Raw genomic sequence first — 26,046 nt, forward strand, 5'->3', positions numbered from 1 at the left:
CACCATTGTTAGGCAAAATCTAATAAGCAGCCACATGGAGATATTGAAAGAATTAGAATTTCAGAGATGAAATATAGGCTCACAAAGAGCAATATTTCTGTGTGTTTTACATGGCAGTCACTTTTGTCAACCCTTGATGAAAAACTACGCATCACAAAACCCTGTTGAAATACTTTAAGATAGTCAAATGCAAAGTCCAAAAATGATAGATGACCACTTGTTACCTGATCAACATGCTATGTGGAACTGGAGAAGGGATACTTCTCTGTTAAGGTGAAAGCCAAGCCATCTGGGTTGAAACTACCCAAACTTTTTTCTGACAGAGATGAGGTCAATGTTATAGAATGATAAATGAGTGAAGGTAGATGCCTGTATCAAATGGTTATCAGATAATGAAGACTAAGGCAATCAAGAGAACAAAATATAAAAATGCATTGTTTGCTGCGATGATGAATATTGCTGCCCTATTGAAAGAGAGCTAAGAGAAAGAGACTTGAGATTTTGTGTTTATGAGTTGTCATGTTAATTAATGATCTTTCACTAAAGAACTTGTTGAAAAAGTTTGTTTTTTTGATGCAGGTAATTTACTTTTCTATTTCTCTTTTCTAATTTCTTCCTCTGAATTATGTGAAGAGTTATAGCTAAATTCATGTAACATACAATATGAGGGTGGGGATTTGGTTTTGTATTGTATTCTTACATTAGATTTTTAACCACTTAAATTGTCTTCATTTGAAAAATTTAAAATTTTTGAAAATTGAAGTAATGTGTCATTATAACTTACATAAATTTCAAGTGTGCATCATTGAAAGGCAACTGCATACATACTACATTAAGTTCACCTCCAAAAGTCCAATTCTATCCTTCACCAGAAAAAAAGTTTTGATTTTAAAGTTTGACTCCGTTCTCAGTTGTGTATTTACATTTGCAGTATGTGAGTTTGAGATTTTTCTTTTTTATTTCTTTTCTGTATAAAACTCAGATTTTATCTCTGAGTGAATTAGTTTATCTTACTTTCTTTTCAGAAGAAATTACCCTGTCCAAGGAACATTTAAATGTGCCCATAGTTACATATGTGAAAATATTGTTTTTCTCCTCGGCAATATTACTATTAATAAAGCAATATTACTATTAATAGATATACACTTTGGGTTTTGCAAATTGTTCCCAAATAACATTAGGAAAACTTTTCCACACAGCGTTCCCCCTTTTCAGTACTATGCCCTGGCGGAAAATAGTGCTTTTCACTGAAAAGGCAGACTTAACTGATAATAAGATAAATGTTAGAATCTGCTGTCTTGAAAATAAGAGGGAATCTGAATAGAGAAAGATGCATGCATTGGAATACAAATTCAAATGGGAATAGTATTCATTTCAGAAAAGTATTGATTAAGTTTCGAAGGCTAGTAGGTTCATTTCTGTCTTTAAGTAACATTGGAAATATTTGTCTTGACTAAGAACTGTCAGAAATTCTTTCTAAAGGAGTGAAATAGGGACTCTGGCATCTGATTCATGTGTTATTCAGAAGCTGACATTTATCACTGAGCCTCACATATCAGTGAGCCTTCAAGCGCTCACTGGCAGAAAGGCTCATTATTTGTTATCATGACCTTTGCTGGGGTTTAAGACAAGCAGTCGTAGTCATTATTGGTTCCCAAACATTTGTAATAACTTGATAAAGTTGAGAAAGGATGGACAATCATTTCTGTTTGTTTACCCTTTTATAAGTTTGTGAGAGACCCACCGCAGGGTATGCATTTCAGAGCGCCCCCCATTGCCAAAAGGCTGCAGGCAGGTTTCTGCTTAGGTTGGAACGTAGACATATTAGCAGGCAGATAGTGTTAGCCATAGCAAATAAATTTTATGGAAACACTTTATTTGCTGGCACTTATCTAAACCTGCGTTATTTCTTTTAGTCTTCACAAAAGTCCTCTGCAGGGCTTGTACCCCAGTTTGACAGATGAGGAAACTGAGGCTAGAAGAGTTAAATGGTGTGCGAAGGTCATCTTTTAGTACATAGCTGAGCTGGAACTCACTAGCTTTCATCTGTCTCTCGAATAGATGCCTACAATCAAGAGAAACAGGCTATTTGCTTAGTTAAAGATGTGAGAAAGCAAGGAGAAAATAGAAAGGTTGTGCAGTTATTTTACTATTGGGCGTTGCTTGAGCTATTTTGTTTTTTTTCTTTGAGTCTTACCGGAGTTTGGTTAACTAACGTTTGTTAATCACATTATATGAAAGGAAAATCTCGTTATAATTTCAGTTGACCTGCAGGGAGCTTGAGTTGTGAGCTAGTTTTATGTATGTACACTTTGAGAGTATGTAATAGGCAAAACTGTACTCCGGATAAAGAAAATAGTCATATTTAGTTTGCGTTGGTCTAACCTTTTGGCAGAAAGGTACCTAAGGCTGAGCATAAGCTCATATCTTATTTCATAACATGTACTAAAAAAAAAAGCTAACCTCAACGTATGCTAAAAAGATGTAAAATGTTACAGTTGGGAGGAAATAGGTGGCACAAAGTCCAGTATATAATTACAGTGTAAAAGCTTGAAAAACCCCACAAAATCAACTTGGCCTGATTTAAACTTCTAAGCTCTGAAACATTTCAAAGGTGGAATGAGCTCATTTCTGTGGGAATTTTGAGGATGACAGAGGGCGCAGTGGCCACGGCAAGCAGAACTGAATAATTTTATTCTCATTTATCCTCGTCGCATAGACCTGAGCATCTTGCCAGAGTCAGTTGTGATCCAAGAATAACCTGTTTGCTAGCTGGTGATGGATGTCGTTTAAAAGTGTGTGGGACAAAAAGCTTCAGTTCATCTATTTAAGGGGGAAGGTGACAGAGTGGACTACGGTGCTGCCATCTGGGGAACGGGGTAGGGTAGGCAGCTTAGGTTCAAGACGTAAGTGTTCCATTGTTTAGGAGACAGCAAGATGTAGCTTTCCCCTCCTTTACACAATGATCTCTTTTGGCCTGAAGAACAAGACCCAGACTGAGTCTGTTTTGTGTAATTTTCAACTCACCCCTCTTCTTGCTAGAATTATTTTTCCCATAATGCCTAGAAAAACACATTGGTGCCTTCCCTGAAGTCAACCACACTCAGATAATGAATCTGAAGCAATTTTCTGGATCTTTAGGGCATCCCTGAATCTACTACATGTACCTGAGAAGTGGGTCTGCTTCTCCTCCCCCAACTCCACCCAACTGTAGCATGGAGGAAATGGCACAGGACCGTGAGTTCGGCCCGGTACAGGAAACCTGAGAAAACTTTGGGGGCCGGCACTCAGAAAACCAGAAGTCAGTCAGAGCTTAGTTTGGCATACATTTTGTTCAGCAAAAAACATTATTCTGAGGTTTAAATTTCCTCTTTTAAATCCAGAGGTGCAATGTAGAAATGGACCCTCTGCTCATAAAAAGCAATGTGAAATTTGGTGTTACAAGAAGCAGGGCTCCACCTATTTTGGAGCCAACCAAGTGGTGAAAACAGAGGAGACTTTGTCTACTGTCTTCCACATTTTAATCACAAAAATCCTCTGTCACTAAATATGTAGCTACCAGCATCTTTGATGCGCTTGGGTAACCTATCTCTATAAAATCCTCATGTTTTTTTATTGTTCGAATTAACTGGCTAGAGAATAGATTTCTATTATCTGAACAAGTGTTAAGCACATGTTTGAGAATGAGGGAGATAATGTTGCATCAGGATTCAATTCTTGTGTGTGTGTGTGGTGTGTGTGTGTGTGTACGTGTGTGTATGTAATGGTAAAGACATGGAGAGAGAGGAAGAGAGCGAAAAAGAAAGAGGAGGTATAAAGTAATCCAGATGTGTTCAAAGGCATACTGTACTTAGTGGAATATGTACATATCCATGAGTTGCTATAATTAAGAAAAATTGGTTCCTATCATTTCAGACTTTTCTTACTAAGGAAATGATCAAGAGTATTTATTTAGTTAGTTAGTTTACTTTTTTTTTACTCTGTTTTGAAGGTGTTCCCACAGAACAATGTGTTGAAGGTGATGCAACCTATTGCCTTCCCACAGAGCAATGTATTCAGAATTGTTTTAAGGGAAAGTAACTGATTTATGGCATTGTGCTGGCAAATTCATCAATACCAGCTCTGAGGCAGTTATTTTTATCCTTGTTTTATTGAGGGTCACTCTTTAGGGGGCAGTTGGAGTAATGTTGGTTTTGTAGCACAAACCAAGTTTGTAATCTGGAGAAGCCTTGCAAAGGGAGGCTTTCATATCATTTTGGTAAAAAGATTTAACTCTGGCTTCAGACAGACCTGGTTCAAATCTTGGTTTTGTCATTTACTGGTGATAAACTCAGGAAAGTTTCCTCACTTTCCAAACCTCAGTTTCATCATCTGAAGAATGGGCTGTATATCAAAACCTGGCTCATGAGTTGCTATGAGAATTCAATGAGATAGACTTGGCCAGGGCTTGGCATATAGGGAGCGCTCTAAAATGATTCATCATTATTATTATTGATGATGATATTATTACTTAAATTCTTATTTCCTTGCGTGGAATAGAATGTAAAGGTTCATTAGCCCAGGGAAAAACTGGAAGCTCACGGAGATGAGACTCAGGGACAGTGATGGCAAGTCCACCCATCTTTAGGAATCAACAGGGCTAAGTTAATAACAGTCGTGGGTTTTTCTGTCCCTTCAGACATGGGTTGGGCCAATCTGGGCTGCTTCCTTATTGGTTCAGTGGTCTGCGGGCCCTGATATAAGTTTTCCCTTTGCTCTCCATTAAACGCTAAAATAACTTTCCATAGAAGAGGGCCTTCGCTTTTTTTTCTATGGAGTATTTACATCTCTATGCCTGTGGGGTCACCTTCACTGGTACTTTTATTGGCAGAGGGATAGGGTCGGGACTTGGGAGTGCCGTAATTCTGGAAAAATTGCCTAGTGGTCTGGCATCATGGGGATTTTCCTGGCCCGTCTTGTGGAAGTCTCTCGACCCCGTTCCAAACCTGAGTGGGGTTTTTGCTGCCTACTTAACTCATGTGCTCCCCTTCCCCATCCCTATCTCATCTTAAATGTACTTTCAGTTCATTTTGAGACATTGGTCTTTACAAGGTGCATTAACAATAAATTGTGTTTTAAGTCTAGGAGGCAACACTGAGGAAAGAGAGCCCTCCTCTAGACTGACATACAAAAATGGCGAGGACTGGATGGGACATAGTGGGAAAACTTAGGCAAGGCCAAATGATGGAAAACAAAGCAATTATTGAATAAATAAAGGATATCAGTTTTTCACACCTTCTTCTCTGGTACTTTTGTCCGCTGATGGTCTATTGAATCCTTTAGGCTGTAAAAGAAATGGATAACACCACCTTTCATGGCACTGGGAGGTTAATTGCTCTGGTTGAAATTAGTTAAGATCAGAGAATAAGCTGGGTGTGTATTTTAAAACCTTTTGATTCCCAGTTCGGATTCTATAGACTACCACTCAAGGCACTAGGGACAGCAGGTTATAAATTCAATAATATTATTCTTTCTTCCTTCCCTCCATACTTCCTTCCCCCTCCATTTTATTTTATTATTTTTAGCCTTTTCTGTGTTTGAAACATTGTGCTGGTTGGGTGCCCTGGGGTGGCAAAGACCAAAAGGAAAGATTCTTGTCCACAGCCTAATGGTGGAGACAGACAGATGCATAAATAAGTTTTATGAGCCTGACAGAAAAGCACTAAAATAGACTTGAACCCACGTTGTAATGGAGTTATAGGTGAATTCTGAAAATAGGAGGAGTAAGTCAATTCTGAAAATAGAAGGGACTTTGAAGGGCAGAAGAAAGTGTCCGGAAGGTGTTGTTGGGGAAAAGACCTGAGGAATGTGTACTGAGGATGTATAAAAATAGCTGAATCTATGGTGCATTAAGTTCTGATGGGAGCTGGTGTTAGTTTGGCAGGAGCATGCAAGAGGAGAACCTTTGGGTGTAATAATTAGGAAGTCTGAGCCACTCATGAATATTGGCTGGGGAGTGGGGACATTGCACAGCCCATGACACAGTAAGATATGTTTCATATACATACTTCTAGAAGATTTTATTGGGGGTTTTAGAGAATGGAGACACTGGAGTTTGGACAACAGACCTCAGAGATATGTTGGGATCAGGTGAGAGCAAGCATCTGGGAGCAGAGACATGCAGTAGGGATGGAAAGACCACTTTGGAATAAACCATTGCCCACTCATTCTTTTGAGTTTCTTTAATCACCTACCAATTTAGAATATTTGAATTAAAAGACCCCAAACTCTAGTCAGCAAGATACAATGGTTAAAATGCAGAGTCTTACTGTAGGCTGGAGGCTAGGGTGTGTCTGCATCAGTCTCTTGTGAATCATATGGTCCCTAGGCTAAGGTTGAATAGAATGGTTTACTTCCCAGAGTTCACTCTCAAAATTTCATTTTGGGGGCCAGAACTCTTTTACTCCCCCAGTCTCATTGGACTGTTGCATAACTCATTTGACAAATTATTAATTCTAGTAGGTATTACCTTGGTAGTAAGTATTCTCAATGGTAGCATACTTTTTTTTTTTTTTTGTGCAGGAATCAAAATTGGGTGATTTACCTTAAAAAAATGTATCAATGTGTTGGGAACCCTCCACTTGTAGAGGAGCTTTGGAGTTGATTGCACTTGGCAGTAATATAAATGGCAGAGATGAGAAATAAGGCAAATTGAAGAGAAATTTTGAGTTTTAGCAAAAAGTTATAATGTAGGAAGAGAGAAGGCATCAGGGATATGGTGAGTGATACTGAGTTGGGCTTGATAGACCTTCCAAGTAGAAAAACCCCATAGATTTTTCCAAATGTCTATCTTGATTTCAGTTATGAAGTCAGGGCTAGAGAATAACAATTTGTTAACTATCTGCATTGAAATAAGCTTCAAAACTTTAGGAATAAATTTTCTGTCTTAGGAAAGCAGTCTAAATTGAGATTTCAAGAAATGGGTAACTAGAAGGAAGGTTATATATATATTTAAGGAAGGCTAGAATAGGAGAAACCCATAAAAGAGATTGAGAAGTACTTACAGGGACATAGCAGAACCAGGAGCATGTAGAACAAAGAATGTTAGAAGAGAGAGACCAGCAGCATTAAATAGTGCAGAGTTTGAAGATTTTTGGAGAATATTAAAGAAAAAAATTTTCTAATGATCTCCTCAGACTATTTGGTACATCCAAATGATACCCACCCCCTAGCACCTACTGCCCATTTTCACATGGAATTGAATTGGCCATAGATGGAATTTGGTGGAACCACATTTGACAGAAATCCAAAACTAAGATTGCTGTAGGGATTTTGAAAATTTAGTGCAAAAATCACAAATTTTCCAAACTTTGATTTGGAAACATCTTAGCAAAAGTGAATAAATACCACATGAAATTTTAAAAGGTACCAAAACAAAACTAATTTCATGGATAAAAGTAATAGACTTTGCAAACGTCTTTGGAATGTTTCTATAGTTAAGTGCACAGTGGACAAGGCCACATTGAGTCATTTTTTATTATGAATAAGAGCAACAATATAAAAGAGTCTGGCTAATATAAAATCTTACTATTATAAACTTTCAAGTTTGCTCTATTAAACTGTTAATGGTGCTCTAAAAACATTATGATATAATTTAATGCTTTAAAAGCTAGATCTTCAGGGAAAATATTTTCTTTATTCATTAAATTTTTTATGTCCATTTTGCCATTGAAGTACTGCTGTGAAGTGGTGGCCTTGTTGTCTGAAATTATGGGTTCAGATCTCACTCGGATCACCTGGTAGCTGTGCATTATTAGCTGGTGCTTTACCCTCTCTGAGCTTTAGTTGTGAGTGCCGGGCAAGTCACAATATGCTTCATTTTTAAAGAGGAATAATCATGCAGACCTCAACTGCTGACTGAGGTGATGTGTAGGGTTTAAAAGTGCTAATGCTCATGCAAGCTCTTTTTAAACAATGTAAATGGAATTATTATTAAGGGCAAGAACTTGAGTTGAAGAAAATCAAATATAATACATAGCCAGTTTTTAAGCATGTAATTTAATGAGTAGAGACAGTCCCTGACTTAAGGTGGTTTGACTTAGAATTTTTTGACTTTACAATGATGCTAAAGCAATAAACATTGAGCAGAACCATATTTCAAATTTTTTTTGATTTTTAATTTTTAATTTTTTTTTGGTCATTGCCACAGTGTATTTTACCAGCTGTTTTCAAGCCTCACCGGAGAAGAGTAAAGTCGGTGACCCATTTCTGTAGGATGCCCCATTATCCAACAATTAGGTAGAGTGTGCCTTCAGCTGAGCATCTTAATGGTGAGAATCCAGACGACCATCCTGTTTTCCACTTCCCGTGCAGTATTCAATAAATCATATGGGATAGTCAACACTATATTATAAAATAGTCTTCTTGTTAGAGGAGATTGCCAAGCTGTAGACTAATGTAAGTGATCTGAGCATGTTTAAAGTAGTTAGGTATATTAAATACATTGTTGACTTTCAATTATTTTTAATTTACCATGCGTTCATTGGGAAATAATCCCATCAGAAATTGAGGCCTCCCCAGTGGCCCCGCAGGTTGAGCGCAGCGCTGTGAAGCTGTCTGCAGCCTCCGCAGCGCCAGTTCGATTCCCGGCCTGCCAGGGAGAATCCCACATGGCGCAGCAGACCTCTCCTGTCTGTCCCGCTGCTCCCCTCAGCAGTGCTTTCGGTCTGTCTGCCTGTGCTGCTCCCCGCTCTGTCTCTGGTGAATCCTCACACCCTCCCGCGACTCTGGCCTGTACCCCAGCTCTTGTATAAATGAAAATAAAGTTTAAAAAAAAAAAAAAAAACACTAACCAAAAAAAAAAAAAAAAAGAAAAAAATTGAGGAAGAGCTGTATATTTTGGGGGAATGATGTTGTAGTGATTCCTATCTCCTTCATAGTGGTAAGACTTTGGGTGAGTTGCCTAATATCTCTTTATCTCAACAATTTTATATTCATCTAGGGCTTTTATAAAAATTGTGAGTTTAAACATTTCAAATTCTTCAAACAGTGCCTGAAACATGGTAAGCACCTCAGAAACGATAGCTACTGCCACTATCTGCCACTATCCAAATGCTATATAACTACTGTCCATGTGATAAGTACTGCTAGGAAGTGATTAAATGGATTTTTAAAAAAGATTTATTTATTTATGCATACAAGAACTGGGGTGCAGGCCAGGGATTCGGGGGGTGAGAGGATTCACCAGAGACAGAGTGGGGAGCAGAACAGGCAGATAGACTGAAATACACTGCTGAGGGGAGCTGCGGGCGAGTCAGGAGAGGTCTGCTGCACCTTGTGGGTAGCTCCCTGGCCGGGGATCAAACTCGTACTTCAGTGGCTGCAGATAGCTTTGCAGGTTGCATCTTAACCCCTTGCACCACCAGGAAGGCACCTAAATGGATTTTTTATTACAATTTATTGTCAACTTCTATGAAAAGTGTCTCTGAAATTCTGTTGGGAGAACAAGGGGCTTCTGTAGAGGTAACTATTCTTTCTGTTAAGAGGTGGAAAACTAGCAGTATTTGGGCAGTAGAAAGATGGGCTGTACCTCTGCTTTTTATCTTGAGAGGGTCATCTGCTTTGTTGGTGACCATCGTTGGGCAGCTGATCCCAACATGGTGTTCCCAGAGAGGCCCAGTTGCTCTTTTGTGATGCTTGCTGTTGAATCAAGAAATGGCAGGTGAGAGGCAGAGATATAAAAATATTGAGTGGACCCATCGAATCTGACACCTCTGGTCATCCCTGTGAGAGTGTGCAGAGCCTGGCTACCCAAACAAGCACGGTCACCTGTGATGCGGTATCTTGCCGTGGGCAGTGCTTAGACGCTTGTGTCCTGCAAGTTCATGTGGCCTCATATATTTGAAGGCAGCAGTCCTTGAACTCCTTTACGAGTCTACATCTTCTCTTTAATAGAACCTTCTGTGTTGTAGAGTAGTTCCTTGGATGGATTTATATCTTAAGAGCTGAGGTCTTCAAGTATGTGAACCTTGTGTCGTCATCTCCATAAGCCCAATAGCTGCAGTGAGAGGTCCACAACCTTGGGACTTGAGTGGGAGTCAGGGTGCAGTTTCCTGTTTATAATTTGGGTTGTTAACACTTGGGATAGCTCCCCCCAGAATGGAACTCCAAGTTCCAAAACACGATTCTCCCAGAGAGTTTGTCACAGAAGGTCAACCTCCTCTATAAAAGACATCTTAAATAATCATTACAAAAACACTCCTTTCCTTTGAAAGGCATGTACTCACATTTGAAAATTTAGAATCATATAGACATTAAGACCTACTTTTATTAGTGACAAAAAGAACACTCCCTCTTACAGAAATATCCTGCTGTCAGAGGCAGCCATGCGGGTGACAATGCAGGAGGTGCAGAGAGGGAAGGATCTGGGATTATCTCATTTCTGCTTTGAAAAGGCACAATGAAAAAGTGCCTCCCAATATCTATAGCTGCCATTCCCTGGTCATTTCCTCCCCCTCCAGTGAGGCTAACACTGAAACCTTGACACAAGCTTAATGTTTATATTAGGTTTTGGATGTTAGCTCCCTTGGTTTCTGGGAGCCTACTCTGTTGAAAATTATGTTTTCTTTTAAGGACAAAGGCCTTATTGTATGTGCATGTCATGTAGTGTAATGAGAGTTTTTTTTTTTTTTTATGTTAAGTAATGGGTGGTACTAGCCCAGATCTGCCAGATGAGAAGTTCAAAGATCTGTAAGCCGAATGGCAATTTTTAGGTTTCAGGCAGGTTACTCAACGAGAGAAAATGAGATGGTGGGACAAGTGGCATCTTCAATGATCAGAGCCTGTCCCCAGACTTCCCGCTTTGATGGCAGAACCATAAAATGACTCTGGGAGAGGACCTGCTGCATGAGTGATGGTCCCCCAGGGGCACTTCAAAGACAGTGACAGAGATAATAAAAATAATGGAGATAACAATCATATTTTAACGTATAAAAGCAGGCATTTCCAAAATAACTCTTATATTCTTGGTCAAATAAATAGACTTTGCCAGATGGTTTTCCATGGCTTCTTAGGCTGTCAGGCGTAGGTTGAGCAACTTATTTTTAGACCGTGTGTGGTGGGCCTCTCTGGTTTGTGCCACTGGACTCGTCAGCTGTGGGTGACCTCAGGAGGTCTATTCCAGGAGAGACAGGGCCTGGCCTGCGGGAAGGAGCATGACAACCAGAAGGTCCAAAACTGTGCTTACATTTCCTTGGTTCTGGGTCTTAGTGAGAAGCATTTTTATGATCTTTATCTGAAATTACTTTTCTTTCTCCATAAGCATTTTTTACAACCTGTCTTCCTAGGTTCCCCTTGGAGGAAAACTGTTGGACAGCAGTAATACCCTGAAGGTTCCTTTAACCTCTCACTGCTTGCTTTTTAGTGAGCAAAGTAATGACATTTTGTTCTTTTCCATATCTATTAGTAGAGCTTCTTATTTAAAAAATATTGGGAGAGTCCTATTACATTTTATTTTCTAATAGATCATCACTGTTTGAGCCAAGATAGGACAGTTTCTCCTTCATTCAGATGCACCTGCATTGAGAGGCCTGTGGGACTTGATGTTTCTGCTAAACTCCAGTAGAACCTTACCAGGCCTTGTTCTGCCCCTGGACCTCTCAGGAATTCAGGAATTCTGGCAGCCTGCTGGGTGTCTCCTGCTTTGTGGATTTTTAGTGTGAAACAGTAGCATCAAGCCATTCCCAGGGAACTATGAGTGTCTTGGGGGACACAATTTACCTGAATGAGAAGACAAGGAAGATTAATCAGTTATTCTTCCACCTGAGAGCTGCTGTGCCAAAACAGTGTCCCTACTTTGTGCCTGTGTTGATGCTACTTTAGGGGAGTAGGGAATGTTAGAATTGAGGTGTGGTGACTTTCTTTGCAGGCACATGTGAAACCGCTTCTGGGAAATAGTGGGACCATGCCAGAGTCCCACTATGTCCCATTAGCACATAGGTGAGCACCTGGCTGGAAATTCCTCCCCCTAAGTGAGACAAGTTAGAATTTGAGGAAGAACTGGGTGATAAGGAAGGGGCCAGGACCCTTGTCTTTCTTGTGGGTCTCATTAATCCAAGGGTGACTTCTGTGAGAGAAACTAGCCCTTCTTTCTCCCAGCTGGATTGTGTTGGGAATGTAAATGCCAGATAGCAGTGGCTTCCTTTTCCTTGTGTTTTTCTGTGTGTATGTGTGTGGAAGAGTTGGGATTTATTAAAAAATTTAGTTTTTTTCAATGTTTCATTTAAACCATATACTGGAGCAAAGGCAAACAAATTTGCTTAAAACATTTTACACACTAGTTGGCCAGTTACAGAAATATAGAGTTCCTAGACTTTGGTGTTAGACTGAAAGATATAAAATTTTGATTTTTGGTATTGACCTATGGAAATAGCAATTTCTTGTGGTTCTACCTAACACAGGCAGGTCACTGCCATGTGTCTTAATGAGGGGGCTTTTAAATTCAGGGTGAATTTACAGTGGGTTCACAAACTAAAAATATAACCTGGTGATAAAGCAAAGTGCTGACACTTCTGTGTCTCTGAATCCCCGGCTTTGAATTAGTAGGCCATTCTGTATAGCCCCAGGGTCTCTCCCATGACTTCGGGAGCTGTACCTTAGTACAAACAGGCGGGAGCAAAGGGTAGGTGCTCCAGAGGAAACTGGGAACTGAACTGCAGGACTGAAGAAGGCAAATGATTGATGGTCATTAAACTCAGCATATATTTATTGAGTATTTATGTTAATAATGGCTTGAGGCACTGAAAGACTGAATTTTTTTTTTCTGTGACCAAGAGATTAAATTATGTTCCAGATAGTTTTGAAGTTAGATATCTTGCTTTAGAGTTCTTTGAAAATTGATTAACTCATGCAAGTTGTAGATATTAACTCTTGCTTGCTTGGATTATTTGCTTAATCAGAACAAACGATTGGTTCTTGACTCTGCTAGATTATATGTATTTGTACACACACATATACACACATATATATGTATGTACGTATTATAAAATTTTGATAATGCATGTACTTAGTAACTACCTTTTACAAGGTATGAACATGAAATTTTCTTAGTTGTTTGAATGCATTTTAGAGGAGGCCCTGAAAGGAGCTGTGCGCACACCGGTGACAAGGAACGGACAATTGTGTTCCCATCCGCAAGCCTCTCCCAGTTCCTCTCTCTCCACCCACACACTCCAATGTGATGCCTGGTCTTTCCTCACACAGTTGTAGGTCATTAACAAGTCAGTGGTAAGGATTTTGCCTTCACTTTCCTCTTTCATCAGGGTTCCAGCAGTGGAGGCTCTCAGCTTTTAATATGCATAAGGACCGACTGGGAGCCTGTTAAAAATGCAAATTCTGGGGTCCTTTTCCAGTGATTCTGAGTCCTGGTCGTTAGGTATAGGTGAGATTGTTATTGATAGAAACCTAACAAGAGCCAATCTCATATACATAACATTTTTACTTTTTATCTTTTTATTGATCGAAGTGCTACTTTATATCTTCTTGTCTTCTCCTCTGTCAAACCTCTCCTTTTCACCTGATCAGAATGACTCACTTTTTATTTTGAAGTCTTTCTGCTGGTTACACTTATTTAATTCTTACTCTTGAAATTTTATTATTTGCATGGCTGTCTTCTTGACTGGATTTTTAAGTTCTTCCAGGGCAGGAGTTAGCCTGATTCTTCTCACTATCACTCAAAGCATCTAGAAAAGCAGCTTGCACACTGTCAGTCTCAACAATTATTTTCAGAGTAAACACCATGCTCATGAATGGGGGCTAGCTTGACCTTCATATCTCTCACACTCTGAGCTAGGGCAGGCTTTCCCAAGAAACCTATTTTACAGATGAGAGAATTAAGAGAAAAAATAAAGCAAGACAATGATGACACTGCAAATCAGTGAGCGGTGAGGCTGCAGTTCCTGTCGGGAATCTTGGGCAGACCACACTGAGGTATCTTTTTGAGAATGTGTTCTGACCACCAGGCTGAGAAAGTACCCTGAGGGGGAGCCTGAGAGAGGCCCAGCAAATAACTTCCCTAGGGATTATGCTTTTAACACTCCTGCGGTCCAGTTAGGTAGAGTCCTGACTGGTGCCTTTGGGTGGGACAGGCTGATCGGCTGGGTAACTGCCAGTCTTTTCATGTGATGGATTCCCACGGGGATATACTCCATTTCCTGTCGTCTCTCCGTGATGGGCAGCAGCTGCAGGATGAAGCTGACGTGACCTATGTTTGTTGCTTCTTCAGCATGAGCCAACTAGATGTAGCAATTTGACAAAACAGCCAGGGTTTTATGACTGACTTGCTGGGATCCAGCAGCATCTGGAGGAATGAGAGGCAAGCAACGAGGAGCAGGCGTGGAGGGCCAGGTGAAGTGGGATTCAGAGACAGCTACAACCCCAACCCCTTCTGGTCCCAAACCTCCATGAATAGTTGTTTCTTTCTGCTTGTAACTTCCATCCAGAACAGAACCATTCTTAGAAACTGTTCTTTTCACTTTCTTGATCTCACCCTGTTTCTGCCCATGGCTTCCTTTCTCTCCTCAGGAAGAGTATAAAGTCAGACTGATGAGGTCTGCTTCTATGTGACACATGACCACGTAATTCTGGTCATGTGTGCGCCCGTGTTTTGAATGAGAATCTTTTAATAAAATTTTAAATTAGCTTGGCATTCCATTGTTCCAGGCTTTCACCTCTATCATCTCCATCTTTATTATTTTTACCATGTTATTTTCTTTCTCTGTTATTAGCCCAGCATTTCCATGATGTCACCGCTCCTCAAGTTTTGTGTCTTGTTTTTCTCAGTTTCAGTTTTTAATTTTTGGTTTCAGCCCGATAACGAAATGTATAAACAGAATTACAGTGAGGTGGTTAGTTCTTCCTCTGCACCCTGTGTTGGCCAGACATCTGTGGGGATGAAGTGTCCAGTGGGGAGCCCTCTCACATAGAGTTGGGAGAGTTGGTGGCAGGCCAAAGGAGGGTCATTTGCGATACTGACTAAGGGGTCAAGGAAAGGATTGCTGGGGATAGTAAAAGGCCTAACTCGGAGCTGTGTCAAGTGCCTGGGTGGGGGGTTTAGTATGTATTTTCTCCTAATGATTGTATGCTGATATCATTTAGCTTGACGGAGAGAATGCCCAGGGGAACTGTAACCGCTTTCAAATATGTGGGAAGGAAATACTTTGTTGAAAGGACAGAGAGGAGGACTAATCCCAAAGTTGCAACATCTCTTTACTCTAGCATCTCCACTGGCCTCTGCCTCTTACTCATTTCTAGAGTGAGCCCCAAGGTGGTTGAAGGATGGTGGGTTCCTTGCTGCTTGGCCAGTGCCTGTGATTGGGGACCTCTTCCCTAACTCCCAAATCTTGGTTACCCTGGCATAGATGAGATCACGTGCCTACTATGAGCTACATTGGTAGAGATGAGAAATTGAAGGCAGTGTCTGACTGTGGACCCTGTCCATCCCAAGGTTTTGGCTTTCGGTGATTGTATAACCATGAAGCAAAGCTGAAAATGAAGGATTTTCCGCTCCCCTCTTCTTTCTGTTACTCCTAAGGACTTAATGTACTCTCATCTACCCACCCATTTTTAACACTCATCTGGTGTTGGGTCAGCAGGTTCTGGTGGGTCCCAGCTCTGTTGGTTGGGGATATTGGTCCTAGAGCTTTCCCCTTTTTCTCAGCTCTTCTAACTGGTCACAATTTTCCTAAACTTGAGTCTGTTCCCTCCAGCATGTAGTTTGGCAGGCTATTAGCGCTAAGGATAAGGAATGGTCAGCAGTGGTCAAGACAACATGTCTTGTGAGCCTAAGATAGTGGGTACCGACAAGGCTGTTCTGAAGTATCTTGGTTTCTAGGTCTCTGGCATATGGCAGGTGCTGAGAGAAGGTGACCTCTGGTGGCCACTAGATTTATGTGATGATCTCAACCAGTGATCACGGATAGGTGTGTGTGTGCGCTCACATGTGTGCAGAGGGCTTACATGTGTAGAATAGAGCTCTCAGCATTTTCACAATAAATTTATAAGAATTTAGTTTATTTGACTATATTTTTGCTGGATCTTCCTTATTCTCAAACTTCAAATTATTGAAGGTTCTCAGGATTCAATCAAGATGTTTTCTACATTTATGTTTATTCCCTAGGTGATTTCATATAGATCTATGGCTTAAAATTCATCTTTATGCTGGTCATTCCTGTGTTTATGTTCTTAGTCCACTCACTTCTCATGTCCAGGCTCATATACTCAAACGTTCCCCTTACCAGCCCCATGTGGATGTCTAGGAAGCATCTGAAACCTAAAATGGTCCAAACAGAGACCTTGTTTGCCACCTCACCCCCAAACCTAGGCTGTAGTGTCCACTCTATTACTCCGTTTTCTCGGATCATCAACCATGGGGTCCTTGATTACTCTCTTTTAGATCAAGCTACTAGCAAATCTTGACAACAAAGCCTTGAAAGTATACCTAATACTCTCCAACTACCTTTGATACCACTTTTACCTCTGAAAATATATTGACCTTTTAAAACTGTATATCTAATTATTTCACTTGTTTATGTAAAATCCTCCAGTGGCTTCTCATCTTGGAATAGAGTCTAAAGTGAATGTGTTGTGTACAAGGCCCTGTATCACCTGATTTTTTTTTTAAAAGATTTATTTATTTATTTATACAAGCACTGGGTACAGTCAGAAGCGCAGGAGGGTGAGAGAATTCACCAGAGCCAGAGCGGGGAGCAGAGCAGGCAGAAGGACCGAAGTACTCTGCTGAGGGGAGCAGTAGGTGGCAGGATAGGTCTGCGCGCCATGTGGGACCCTCGCCTGGCAGCCAGAGATCGAGCCAGCACTGCAGAAGCTGCGGGCAGCTTCGCAACCCAGCGTTCAACTGCTGCACTACCAGGGAGGCCCCTCACCTGACTTCTGATGAAGTCTATGACCTCACCTCCCAAAGCACTCTCCCCTCTTCACTCCTCCTTGGCCACACTCCTGCTTCCTTGCTACTCTTGCGTGATGCCCAGCACCCCCTCTACAAGGTGTTTGCTTTAAATCTTTCCTGTACCAGAGCACACTTATTGGATATATTTACGTATTTGTGTTTCTTCACCCAGGCCTCTGCACAAATGTTTCCTTATTAGAGGGTCTTTTTCTGACAACTGTGCTACCTACCACACTCTGTGATTCTGTTCCCTTGCCCTGCATCCTTTTCTCCAAAGCCCTCACCTGACTCCTCATATATACCATGCCTATGTGTATTCCCTGAACTTTTCCCCACTAGAATGTCAGTTCTGTGAGGATACAGACTCTCATGTTCATGCTGTTCTCTCAGGGCCTGGAACAGTGTTGGACCCATTCAATGAGTACCAGTTTGGTAGATTAGTTGTGCCATGTACGTTTAATTTTTGGATTCTATGCCTTTAATGTCTAGTTAATTATTTCTACCCCCCCACCAAGATTTTTCTTTTCTAATCTAAATTCTGTCTTTTTTCTGTAACGATGACTTACTTTTTAAATAGCTCATTATTTTGCTAATTAAGGCTGATGGGAAAATTATATAAACCTACTGAATGAAAAAATGAAAAGTCTCCAATGAATATATATTCATATGTGCATTACAAAATATATAATCGCAGCAACATATAACCACAGAAAGATATATAACTAATAATACTTATAAAATACAATTTTCCCTATTAAAAATATGTAAAAAATAGATATTACTGCACAGACTTGAATTGGTAGCATGATCGTTGGTTTTTGAATGGGAATTAAAATTCAGTATGTTGGTATTTTATGCTTTATATCTACTTTATACTTTGAAATGTGCAGCAAGTTTATTATGTTAACAATGCTTTGTGGGTAACTGCTGACTTTCATTTCTTTATATCACCTTAGTGAGAAATGACAAATATGCAAAATTGGCATTGGTTGATTGTTTCATAAATTTGAAAACGGAAGCAAGTGGGTTGAAATCACATTCTAAACCTATGAAATAAATCTGTGGCTTCTCCAGTTCTTTTTTGACATCTGCATGCGGCCCTTGGGAAAGAAAGCCTTGGTGAAGAGAACACGATGCTAATGGCCCTGGTGAGTGAGTCAGAACAACCTTGGCTCACAGCACTGCCTTCATCCGGGGCTGCCGTCTGAGGCCGGCTTCTCAGTTCTGTGAGTTTGTAGCCAATCAGAGGGCTTCTGCTGCCTGTGCCCCATTGCCTGACCTCCCTTGGGCTGACTGGACACCCTCCACAGTCAGCATGAATGTGAATGCAACCCAGGAGCAGAGGGCTTCCAGCACCTGATACGTCATGCTGCCTTTACCGTTATTGGAGGCAGGACAGCAGGAACCGGCTCGGCTCTGCAGCCTGCCGTCCCAGGGGGCCCTTTGAAAGGCTCTGTGATTGCTGGTGGTCGGGGTCAATTGTGCAGATGTCTTTAAAAGTGTCTCACCAGTGACCAGAAAGTTACTTTGTCAAGATGACAGATAGACTGTGAGCAGCTCCTCCACCCAGCCTATTCCCTGTGATGTCAGCTCCATTTAGTTGTCAAGAGCAGGTATTTTTGTAGTTCCCAACAGTGCTTGGACTTTCGTGGGACAACCCATGAAAAACTTTCTGTTCTGTTCTGTGAAAAATCTGTTCAGTGGCTTGTTGTGGACCCACAGGAAGGAGAGGCATTTGAGGAGCGGCTGAGTCCTGTCTGTGGTGGCTGGAGCTATCCACATACTAACAGGAGGGTGGACGACCGTCCAGGCCTGACCATGTGAGGTGTCTCCTGGCAGGACAGAAACTGGACCTAAGACATTTGGTTTCCATGTTTTGGGTATTTGTTCTTTTTGGCAGAGAATCATCTCAGGACACAATGAAAAGGACCAGTGAGTGCTTAGCTTCTTTGTATGGCCTGGGAGTCTGGCTTCTTATGTTGTGGTAGATCAGGAAAAGAACTGCCAAAATAATATCTCCAGGTGTCCTTTCTTAACACCATATCAGTACCTTTCCTGTTGGAGTCTCTCCGGTTTTACTAATATATTTTACTCTTTAACCCTCACCTCTTCCTCCCTGCAATGCCCCTGCCAATTTGGCTGGCAGCCTCTGTGCTGTCCCTGGAGACTGGAAGTCCAGCTGATGCCCTCCAGCCATAGATCCTGCCATTGGAGTTGGAACCCCCATCATTCAAAAGAACTCACCAGAAAGGCATAAAAATATTGCTTGAATCTCACCTTCCTCTCCACTTCCCTTTTTGTTTTCTTTTTGGACGGAAGAGAAGTGGATCCATTCTTTGTCATGTGCTGAAGGGTGCTCAGCAGTGTAAAATAACCAAAGGTGTTAGGAGAACTAGTGAGGCCAGGTGTGCATGAGGTTGCCTTGTTTTGCTGGACTTTCGCCCCCTTACCTGTTAACACCTTTTTCCCAAGTCAGGAGTCCTACGGACATTTTTCTATTGCAGGGACTTGATGCCAACTGTTTGATTCCCTTCCAGCTGGGGAGGAGAGAAGGGTAGACTTGAGAATTGGGGCAAAGTAAGGGGAGAGTGCTCACATTTATTCCTCTCCATTCATATACCTGGCTCCAGCGCCTGGCAGAAGGGTCCCAGTCCACCTTCTGGTTTTGCAGCCTGCATCTGGGGGGGTTCGACGGTGGTGGCAGAGCCGCCTCTGTGACAGGGTCGACTGCACTGAGTCACTGGCTGCTTTGTGTTCAATCTATTCCAGTTATGTTAACGTGTTGCTGCCAGCAGACCCCTTGCTTATACGATGTACAGTATAATAAAAACCAGGCAGTGCTACTTTCTTTGGGCTACTATTTTTATTTGGTGGTTATTTCTTTTGTGTTCTGCCATCTCTAATGTTTTGGTTCTATTTCAAAATATGATTAAACAGAATGAGGAGCTGTTTGACACTGCCCTGTTTTAAATCAGAACTGTACTTGAGCAGCCGGGACATTCTAATGGTCTGTATTTCTTTGTTCTGAGAGTTCCTTGAAGAGGCCAAAAAAAGAGTCAGACCTAAATCCTTAAACAGCATAGGGCCCAAAGCAATCCCTCTGACAAACTAGGTCCTTAAAAAAGAATTGAAATGTTAGGTGATGTTAGTATAAAAAAGGGCCTCCTTATTACTCCCCCGTTGCTTTTGCTAGCACGTGTCATGTTTTCAAGGTACAGTATCAAGAGAACACTGTCATTTAGTGATGTATTAGGGCCATATATCATCAGAACATCGTCTTTGTAGAGGATGTGGGTACTAAAAGACACGATTCAGGCCAGACAGAACAGCAGGGGGTCTTACTTCTTTTCTCCACCCCCCCCTGCCTTTTTCTTTAATCTCTCTCTGTTTTGTGTTGCAGAGAAGTGAATTTCTTCATGGGATATGACTTGTTGCAAAATAATCGTGGGGCCCCAGTGGGCTTCATAAAGTCTTTTAAATGGCTGGGCTTCAAGGGCAGCTTTGTTCAGAGTTTGCACTGTTAGCTGGCTGGAGGAGGCAGCATTTGCCAGGGTCCAGGGCTCTGGGGTAAAGGCTCACTGAGCCTAGACAGGAGGGAGAAAGAATAACACTCCCAGATGCGGTGCCATAAATTGCATGAGATTCTCGCAAGATGCTTTAACATGAAGTCTTCAAAACTATGTTCTTGCAAGACACTTGAACATTAAATCTCTCAAAGAGTATGGCTGTGGGATGTAGCCTGCCATTCCACACCCCCACCCCCCTGCCCCAGCATCCCTCCAAACCTCCCCTCCCCAGACACGCTCTCAAATGGAGGAAGATAGAACAAGCACTGGGAGGTTCTGGGCAATCTTGCAAATGACCTGGTGTTTGGAGACTGCGATGTGTTTTGGGTTTTTAAGTTGGAGGCTTAATCTGCCTTTTCTAAAAGGCACTATTTTTACTAGTGTGTTCAAAATGAGACCATAAACCACTACAGTTAATAATGGTCTGAGTATGGAGCATGTTTAGCAAAGGCGAACATTTAACTTCTTAGCTATGAAGACAAGATGCCTCATCTTAGCTTCTAAATCAAGCTGTGTAGCACAGTGATGAATCAGCAGCTCTGCTGTCAGAGAATGCTGGGCTTGAATCTTTGTCCCTGTTAACCATGTAAACCTGGATGAGCCATTTAATCTATCTGTGCTCAGTTTTCATACTCATAAAATAGAGATAAATGAATGTCTTCCTCAGGGGTGTTGTGATAGTTAAAAATCACATAATACACACAATGTGTTCAGCAGTCTGGCAAATAATAGATTTTCTATAAATGTCAGCTGCTGAATCCTTAATAGTTCAGCAATCTGTCCAGAAAACTGTATGCCACTTCTTGGTTTAACTAGAGCTAGATCAACTCTGTGACCTTGGAAGGGATTTGCTAAAGTTGTAGAGCCTGGGGTTCAGAAAGATCTGGAAATGTTCATTTAAAAGCTGAAGGCATGTGGTTCAAGGGCCGTTGACATCTCCTACCTCTGGGACTGAGCCCACTCACTTGGGAGTAAGAAGAGGTCTTGCAAAACCATTCTCTTGGCTGGGAAGTTTGGTTCATTCTCCCCTCTCAAGTATACTTTCCTCACCTTAGAAGTTGTTTTGTTAGTCTCTCTTTCTCTCTTTCCATTTTTTTTTTTTTTTCAACTCTCCTTGAGCTGAGAGACATGGCCCAGAGCCCTGGGCTTGTACACTAGGGCTTTGTAGTGGACCAAACTGCTTTATTTATTTTTTTCTGCCAGGTCTTTCTGTGCAAGAGTTATGGGGAAGTCAATTGTACTATCAGTAACAAAGAACAAGCAAGTAAAAGCTTAATTAAAATAATAAATCATTAATCAAATTTAATACTGCCATTGGCAACCACTGAGCTATCTCAGTTCCCGCTAGCCCACCAGCCCCCATAATCATTTTCTAGGAGATTAAGAACAGATTTTGTCCGGAGGACACAGGCTGGAGCAGGTAAAAACTTGTGTTGTCTCCTCTCAAAGGGCTCATGCTGGCTTGCAAAGGATTTTCCCCGATCATATGTTCCAGAGAGGGAATCACTTTTTTTTACATTTCCAATTATCGAAACCACTCAAGCACCAGAATCTGCTCCCCTTAGATCTTTTCTTTCAGTTTTTGCTTGACTCTGTGTTCTAGAACTAGAATGTTATTTATTTATTTATTTATACATTTATACATACATACATACAAGAACTGGGGTGCAGGCCAGAGGTGCAGGGGTGAGAGGATTTACCAGAGACAGAGTGGGGAGCAGAACAGGTGGAATGACTGAAATACACCGCTGAGGGGAGCAACGGGTGAGACAGGAGAGGTCTGCTGTGCATGTGGGTCACCTCCCTGGTGGGGATCGAACTCTTGCTGCAGAGGCTGCAGATAGCTTCACAGTGGTGTGACTTAACCCCTTGTGCCACCAGGGAGGGCCTAGAAGTAGAATGTCTTGAAGTTAGGTCTGGTTGACCAAGTTTTGACTTATCGTCCTGTGGCCCGCTCACAACCTGCCTCAGAACATGGCAGCGACCTCACATATCTGACACGGCAGGCTGTTTCCAGAAAATTCCCAGGTTAGCTCAACTGCATACTCATCTGGTCCTAAAATCTCAACAGTCGTGTAGGAGCTAACCTAATTCAAATATGATACACTCATAAATTTTCATGCTGTGCCAGAGCAACTAACTTCCCTGGTGGGCCCCTTACCCCAGGCCTGGGAACCAGGTTCTGTTCCCAAGTCCACTGCTCCCCAGCTCTTTGAGGCACCCGAGGCACTTTACTTCATTCTGTGCTGTTCCTCTGTCTACAAATCTTAAGGAACTTGTGTGCACTAATGAAATAATGTCTGCAGAGTGCTTTAGAAGAAACATGCAGTGTAAACATGAAGTATTATGAGAAGTTTTATAATATCGCCTAGGAGAAATTGTGACCAGTGTTTGAAAGTGCCATAAAGTTCCCTCTCACTCTTTCAGGGCTGGGCTTGTGTTACAATAGGGCACTTCAAGGAAAAGTTGACCTCTTTGACTTCATGAATGAGGAGATTAGAAAGTCCAAGGGGAATACAAGCCCTTGTGTTGGATCTCCTTCCTCCTTGGGAAACCTGACACAAGACATCCATATTCCTAAAAAGAAATTCCCTTATGAGTAATTTGGAGGCTCTCAAATAGTGAATCACTATGGTGTGCACACTTCAAATAAATTTTCCAAGGAAATGAATTTGATTAAGCGTCAAAGTGTTCACGAATCGCAATGATGTTTGAGTCAAGGTATTTTCTTCTGTAATTCTCACTTGGTGCCGGAAGATACACTACCAGTGTTTGTGTGATCTACTGATGTTTGATATCTTAATTCCTCCAAGAGTATGTTAGGTTCTAGTGAATAGAGAGGAAGTTTACCAGGTGATTGCTTTTTCGCTCCTACAGACCTGAGTACGAAGGCACAGGGACCAAATCTCATTTTGTTGTGCTAGAACCTCCAGTGCTAAGCCCCTTTTCTTTGCAGAGTTGCTGTGCTGGGCATCTGTCTCCAGACAGTAGTTCAAAATGAAGGAGATAATCAATTTGGGATTAATAGGGTGTTTAATCCATGCAGTCCCCATGGATGTTTGCATTTTTGGTAGGGGAAAATCTTGAAGGTAGCAAAACCTATAAGACCCCTTTCCAAATATGACTAGTGAAATGATGGGGTGGGTGTGTGCTCATATGTCCTTGGGAAGCAGTGGTAGCCAGGAAGTTTTCTGATTTAGGAAGGAGAGTCACTACTGCCTTTTCATCCCCTCTAATAACACTACCTGGCCCATGTGTTTCATGGACCTATTGAGTGTGGTTCATTTGGGCAGGAAAAATTATTACAGCTTCCCAGCCTTCTTGATTTTTTGAAAAAGGATCTGGCACTTAGAATTTACTGGTTGGCCAAAAGATAGCTGTTTGCCTCCAAGGCAGGTTTTGCTTTCATGAGACAAGGACTGAAGGAAAATAATGCCATCTTCTAGAGGAAGAGATTCAGGTATCTGCCACCTTGCTGTTCTGACTTTGGAGCATCAGGCGGCAGGGCACCAAGGATTTTCATTTTCATTCCTATCTCAAGAGATTTGTGATGCTGTTTCATAGTCTAAAAATACAGCATCTGCCAGCTGACATTTCTCTGTTCATTCTCATCACATCAGCTGCTGTTTTCCTCTCCAGAATTTTATTTTATTTTTATTTTTAATATAAATGAAAGGTCAGGTAATACTTTCCATATTCCATAATAGGATTGGTCCTGGAATGATCTTTGAAAAAACTTTGGGAAAAAAAATGAAAAAAGCAAACAGGAAAATCTCACAATGGCAATTTGCTATCTTCTCTGTTAACACTGTCCTCTCCCCAGCCGCCATCTATGAGAGATCATTTTCCTCCAAGCCAGACTATGAAAAATGTTCAGGAGGCACTTGGCTGGTCTCATGGTCACAAAACCTAAACCCAGGGAACTCTGTGCTTCCATCTAGTGGCAGACTTCAGACACAGCAAGTTGGCTGCCAGAATCCTGTTTGAACTTGGCTGTGGCTGGAGCTGTGGTTTGGCTCTCATCCTTAGAGAGCTTTGTTGCCAGCCATGTAGATTTTTTTCCTTTTTTACTCCTTATGCCCCCCCTTTTATTTTTGCATGTTGGCACTTCATTTAATGTGTCTCCAGAGGCTACATTTTGGGTTTTGATATATTTGGTCTTTTGAAAAGGAGGCAGTAATGCACACCTATGCTTTTGACAAGACATAAATCACTGGCTGACTGACCTTACAAAATGATAAACATAGGAAGATGGAGGTTGAAGAGGATAACCGTGATGAGGGTTATTTCTCTTACCCACTGGCGGTGTTGGTTGATTAGAGTGTTCTGTCATTTTTCTCCAGTATATTTTAGCCACCATTTCCATTGCTTAGATCCCGGGAGACTCAAACCCAAGTTGGACTCTTGGGGGAAAAATCTGTTTGAGGATGTCAGTCTGATTTTCAGAGGTGTGATAGGTGCAGATACCTGTCAGTTTCAAGGTGGTACCATTGCCCTTGTTACCAGAAAACTGCTGGTGTTTGAAGAACTTCCCACGGTTGGTGATGACACAGCTTCTTGGAGTAATTCTGGTCTGGTTGGAGAGCTCTTTTCACATGTGTGGAACCACCAGGAAGGCACCAATCTCCCCTTGGGCCTTGGGGCAAGACATTATTTTGTTCTTGTCTGTATCCTGAATGCCTGGGAATTAGCAAAGTGCAGCATTTAAATGCATGCCTTTAGAGGCAGACAGATGTTTATTTATATTCCAAATCTGCTTCTCTTGTGACCTTGGGGCAAGTTGAGTTGGGGTGGTTCCTCTTCTGTAAAATGAGGATGATGTGGAATTTTTTTGGTGAAATAATGCAGTAGGATTTTTAGCACAGAGCCTCATGCATACAAAGTATTCAGTAAGTGTTAATCAGTGCTAGAAAGCATTTCTTGAATAAAAAAGCAAACCAAATGAGCCATGACCTTGACTGGGAGCAAAAGACAATTGGTGCTTTTGGGGATGAGGTGGCCAGTGGAGGACTCCTGAAGGCATGGCTGTCTGTATTCAACTTCTCACCAGAGCCACTGGCTTGAATACTGGTGTTTTTGTCTCTTGGCAAAACAGGGAAAGCTAAGTGAGTGGTCTTAATTAACCTGTGCTTCAATTCTCTTTTTAGCTGTTGGACTCAATTAAGCAATGGAGAGATCAGCATCTCACCAGTCATTTTCTGGGGTTTTTAGTTTTTTCTTCCAAGGCTTGGGATTCTAAGCGTGTATTCTATATCCACTTGGCATTGACACCAGGGAAATGATCAGATATAGCAACTCTCTACTGGGGTGACCCTTGGTAGATTACAGAAAAACTCCGAGTGTTACTCAAAGTGGAAAAACCCCACTGAACCCACAGCTAAGGTTTAGGTTTGTTTTCTGTGGGTGTGCATATGTGTGTACAAAAAAAATTCCAGATGTGAATCTACCAACCATCTGGTTGGAATAACTTTTGTGCTGGACTGTAATTACAAGCTATTTATTATGAACCTTGGGATCCTGTTATGGATTTTGACTTGC

At 41.5% G+C, this 26,046-nt stretch overlaps 1 protein-coding gene across 2 annotated transcripts in view; it reads left to right on the top strand.

Annotated features, from left to right (window-relative positions):
* BMPER (BMP binding endothelial regulator) overlaps positions 1-26,046 on the top strand; it is a gene marked incomplete at both ends in the record, with an annotated part of 242,828 nt that overhangs the window by 1,893 nt on the left and 214,889 nt on the right. The gene's annotated exons all lie outside the window — the stretch shown is intronic.

This window comes from Talpa europaea (assembly GCF_964194135.1).
Source record: "Talpa europaea genome assembly, chromosome: 3".
Lineage (NCBI taxonomy): Eukaryota > Metazoa > Chordata > Mammalia > Eulipotyphla > Talpidae > Talpa > Talpa europaea.